The sequence below is a fragment of the Hipposideros armiger genome, unplaced genomic scaffold (genome assembly GCF_001890085.2).
Source record: "Hipposideros armiger isolate ML-2016 unplaced genomic scaffold, ASM189008v1 scaffold_228, whole genome shotgun sequence".
Taxonomy (NCBI): domain Eukaryota; kingdom Metazoa; phylum Chordata; class Mammalia; order Chiroptera; family Hipposideridae; genus Hipposideros; species Hipposideros armiger.
This window is the reverse complement of record NW_017731578.1, coordinates 2,706,320-2,711,458: the sequence shown is the minus strand read 5'-3', so window position 1 is coordinate 2,711,458 and position 5,139 is coordinate 2,706,320. Positions and strand designations below refer to the sequence as shown.

The window sequence follows — 5,139 nt, the reverse complement described above, 5'->3', positions numbered from 1 at the left end:
CCGACTTTCACCCCAACTGGAGTCACGCCCTGTACAAATCAATCACCCTCAGGAGCACCCACAGCCACCCCATCACACAATCGGGGCGGGGCCTCCACCTTCCATCGCGTCAGCATCCGGAATCCAGCCCCTCCCACCATCGCAGGCCTCCCTCTCCCCAATCTCTGTGATGCTGGGAGCCCCCAACCCCAGATTCCCAGCTTCCTACCACAGTGGCCTGCCGAGACGTGCAGGGTCACGTGCTCCTCCTCTAGACCACCCCCGCGCCATCGCACAAAGCCATCGCACAAAAGCGCAGTCCTCACACCAGCTCCAGGACGGCCCCACGTGCGCAGCCCACGCCTCTCTGACGGCAGTGCTTGCCCCACCTTGCTCACCCACAAGAGCGGCTCCGTTTCCGGGGTCTCTCGTCCCACCGTCCCGGCCTGTGTGCAATGCTCTCCCTTCCTCAGGACTCCGCGGGGGCCTCCCTGGACACTGCTCCAAATGACCCCCACCCCCACCCCCGGGACCCCACGCCCTTCCGCCTTTTATCACCATCGGGCTTATTTCTGTCTAATACACTTCACTTCTTCCTTCCCTTTATCGTCTGCCCCGCCCCCTGGATTTCTGTCAGCTTCCTTCACTCAGCACCTAGAACTAAGCCCGGAACATTCTAGACACTCAATAACTTTGCTGCATGAGTGAGCGAGCGAGCAGCAGAAAGTCATCTCCAAGTGCAGTGCTCCTGTGATGGGCTGGGTTTCACCTGTCATTCGGGGCCTGTCAGCCCTCTGGGGGGAGCACCCCCGTGCCCAGGGACCAGGGCTGGGGTCCACCTGCATTACACCTGCCTGTACGCCCTCCGCCCACAGCACTAGCTCAGCCGGAGCCTGGCCACCCAGAGATGCACACCTGCAGGGGGGCGCTGCTTGAACCCCAAAGACTCACGCCTGCAGGGGGTGCTCGTACCCCCGAGGTGCACACCGCAGGGGGTGCTCTTGTACCCCGGGGCAACCACCTGCAGGGGGGCGCTGCTTGTACCCCAAACTCACACCTGCAGGGGGTGCTGCTTGTACCCCAAAGACTCACGCCTGCAGGGGGTGCTGCTTGTACCCCAAAGACTCACACCTGCAGGCGGCACTCTTGTAACCCCGGGGTGCCCACCTGCAAGGCACATTGCTTGTACCCCAAAGACTCACACCTGCAGGGGTGCTGCTTGTACCCCAAAGACTCACGCCTGCAGGGGGGCTGCTTGAACCCCAAAGACTCACGCCTTCAGGTGCCCTCTAGTACCCCAGAGGCGCACAGCTGCAGGGCACACTCGCTGCTCTTGCTTCACGGTAGACCTGCAGAGATCAAGCTGCCTTTCACGTCAGTTCTTGGAACTGGCAAAGGAAGCAGAGACCCAGAGGGGGCCCCGCTGAAGGTGACCTTGAGTAGGGCTACCCCAGCTCTTCCTCATTCCCCTGAGTGGGCAGCTCGAAGGACCCAGCCCGTGGGCTCCTGGGGAGCAGCCCCCATCATCACAGCCCTGCCCGTGCTGCGTGGATTCTGCCTGAGCCAGCGGAGGAAGGCCAAGTGGGTCTTACACCTCGTGCTCGCCTGTGGTGGGGCACCCCCGTGACCCTGCCTCATGGCCACGGCTGCAGATGAAACCCGATGAGAAGGAACACAGCGCCCGACGGGCANACGACCTGCCAATGGTGACACCCCACACAGGCCGCCCTCAAATCTACACTGAGGGCGGCCAGCGGATCACACGCTGCTACCCAAGAGTCACGGAGCAGTCCGGGGCTCAGCCATTTGCCCACGGTCACAGCAGCCACACAGAGGATGCACACAGGTGACAGGCGAAGGGGAGAGGAGATGGCAGCTGTGTGTGTGTGTGTGTGTGTGTGTGTGTGTGTGTGTGCACGCGCGCACAGGTGGGGAGGAAGACAGACACACAGACAGCATTGAACAGGAGCTCCGTACTCGAGGCAGGGCCGGCAGGCTCTCAGGGGGCCACAGGCCCAGTGCAGGGCGCCCTAGTCCTTGCTGGGACGTCAGATGCTCGCTATGGTCAGGGGCGGCCTCATAGGCTCATTTAAAAAGGAGCGAACGCCCTGGAAGGAACCTCAGCCCTGATGCGATGATGCTCACTCTGCCACTTCATGACTCCACCAGTTTCCGCCCTCATGAGTCCCTGTGCCTCCCGAAACACAGGCAGTGTGCCACCTGGGGTGACCGGCCAGGGCTCCCCACACACTGATGTGAGCCAGATGACTGCCACACTCGACCTGCTAAGCAGGAAGGAAGCAGGAAAGGCTCGGGGTTCACAGGACCAAAGACTCATCCAAGAAGACTCAAGGTGGCTGGTGACCAGTGTCACAGGACACAGCTGAGGACCTGGCAAGGCACGGAGTCACACTTGGCTTTCTTGCTTCCCCAAGGGCTGCTACTGCCACACCGCTGGTCCCAGGTCCAAGGAGACCTGGCAAATACAAGTTCCTACTTGCAGATGGGGGTGTCGGGAGATACCACTCAGGCCTCCTCGGTGTCACAGCAACACATTTCCAGTACTTCCCTCACTTCAATGCCCCAACGTCCCCCTGCATTGAAGGGTGCACTTATTAGCAAGTCTCCCGCCCTCACACACTGCTCCACAAGCTGACAATTCCAGCTGGTGTTCCCCTGTGCTTTATACAAATGCCAAGCTCAGCTGGGTGCGCCCGGGTTTGGGAAGGGACTCAGGCAGAGCCGTAGTCTGACCTTCCATGTCTGAGAGGGTCTCTGGGGCTGCTGAGGCCTGTGGCCATGGGGAGAACAAAATCCCCTGGGCTGCTTCAAAAGATAGACAAACCACATGGGAACTGAGACCTGAGACATTCCAGATGCACCCCGAAATAACTGGGGCCCCTCTGCTGCGGACACACCAGCACTGAGGCTGGAGGGAGAGCTACGTGACTGATTTTCTCAAAGCCGACAATGGCTCGTTTTGATCTTCAACTAGTTCAATGTCAGTGACTGCTGCTTGAGGACTGAACCACTCTAACCCTGGTGGACACACACGCACGTCAAGCTTATGGGAGGTACAGGGAAAAAGAACCAAGTCGGATCCGAGCCAGGCAGGGAACAGGCTGGAAACGCCAGGCAGGACCCCGGGGGCCACACACCCTCCGGGAAGGTCCCCTGCAGACACCACGGGAGTCCTGACCCTAAAGGGCCCGATCTGGGCATGTTTTATCCTAACCTGTACTCAGGGACCACTGGCCAGCCCCAAGGACACCTGCTTGCCCATGGTGACAGAGCCAGCCGTGTGGGCTCCTCCAGGCACCATCTCCAATAAGCGCCATGCGGCCGTGGGGCCCTCACCTTGGAGGTGGCCACTGACGGGAGAGGGTCTAAAGGCCGGGGAACCCGCCCTGCTACTCACTTGTCTGGAGCCCACGGGGCTCACCGCAGCCGGGGACGCCGCCCAGCACGGCTTCTATGTGCCTGAACCACCGAGCCACGTGGAAGAGCCGCGTGTCCGCGGGAGGGGCCGAGAGCCGCCTGAACACGTCCACGTCTGCTTGGGACAGGGAGTAGCCCTGGACATAGCTACGCGTGCTCAGGTGCTCGTTCAGGGCCTGCACCCTGGCGGCCTCGTCACTAATGCTCAGGATGGACTTGTAGTCGGGAGCTGCAAAGACAGAGGCACACGGTGTCAGTCGGGGTGCTGGGTGTGGACCCTCTCTAATACCAATGTCCACAACAGGCCAATCCAGAGGCACAGCGCAGACCGGTGGGTGCCTGGGAGGTGAGCGGACTGGGCAGTGAGTGCCAGGGGGGCCCCCTTGTGGGGAGATGGGAATGTTCTGGAACTAGACAAAGTGGCTGCGCAACATTGTGAATGCAAAAAATGGCACAGAACGGTGCACGTTCAGATGGTTCATTTTACACGATGTGACTTTCACCTCAATTTAGAAAAACCACACACACACATTTTCTGCAGAAGTGGCCCCTCGGCTGGGCGCTGGGAGGGTGGTGCTGACCAGTCCCGGTGGTGCTGACCAGTCCCTGGCAAAGGAAGGCGAGAACCACAGAGGTGTTCGTCCTACAGATGCTGTCCAGGCCCCTGTCCTGAGAGGTGACCCAACGCTGGCGTGGCTCCTAGGACCGCAGCCCCTGGCAGCACCTGCCTGAGAAAGCTCCACCCGCAGGGACCACTGACTGTCCTGTTGGCACATGACCACAGGACCTGCCCCCCTTTCTTCGCGTCACTACTGAAGACAGCTGACAACTGTGACGCGTGTCCCCTCCACCCCAGAACTGGAATCCTCAGAGAGGATGGGCCCGGCTGCTGTCTGCAGGAGACACAACAGGCGGTGGCCACCGGGCCGGACACTCAGCAGCCCTCTGCACACATCTCAGGGAGCTCAGCTCCTCCCGGTGGTAGCGTCACTGAATAAAGCCTCTTCTCACACGGTAACTAGTGTCTGGCTCTGCTCGTCTCTAGCGTAGGGGGCTGGGGACTGGGCGCTGCCCCCAGTCCAAGCAGTAGGGGCACAGACCCAGCCCCTCCAAAGCTGGAGGCAGGGCCGAGTGGGGTTGCGCCAGGCCCTGTGGTGCGGAAGGAACCTGGTCCCTACGCCCCGATCTGAGCCACGTCTCGGCGCTGCCCGTCCGTTATTTTACTTCCACAGAACCATGGAGACAGGATCAGCGCTGTTGCTCCCACACTCGGCAAGCACGGAGTCAGCTGTGAGTGGCAAGGTGCGAGCCCGCCCCCTCGCTCTCCTCGGTGCAGCTCGTCTTCCTGGGCACAGGGCAGACACCTGACATCGGAGCCCTCTGCAGTGAGCTGCCTGACGCCACGACATCACCGGGTCACCATGCTGGACACACGGCCTGACTGCTCCAACAGGGAGGGGACGGGGGCCTCTCTTCCTCCCCCATCTGTTTACCTACCCAGCACAGAAGCAGGAAAACCACCCCGCAAGGCCACACAACCCCTGCAAACAGACAGCAAAGCTTGTGTGGGGGCAGCTGCCGCCAGACGCCTCCACGCACCGTGTCCGCGGTGGGAAACCATCACGCCGCCGCCCCGCCAATCACATCTCCTGGCACAGTGGCATCAGCCAGGAGGAGCTGGAGCCACCCACCAAGTTGCTGCAACACCAACCACCCCAAAGT

General features: G+C 61.2%; 1 protein-coding gene across 5 annotated transcripts in view; it reads right to left on the bottom strand.

The window, feature by feature from the left end:
* Positions 1 to 5,133, bottom strand: part of LOC109389269 (tumor necrosis factor receptor superfamily member 23-like) — a 19,617-nt gene extending 14,484 nt beyond the window's left edge. For 4 of the 5 annotated variants that reach the window (XR_002125368.1, XM_019654649.1, XM_019654652.1 and 1 more), the window contains exons 1-2: positions 3,948 to 5,133; positions 3,398 to 3,646 (exon numbers count right to left, since the gene is read on the bottom strand). The gene's annotated coding sequence lies outside the window, so the exon portion shown is untranslated. The other variant, XM_019654650.1, reaches the window with a different exon arrangement.
* Between the last annotated feature and the right edge of the window lie 6 nt (positions 5,134 to 5,139).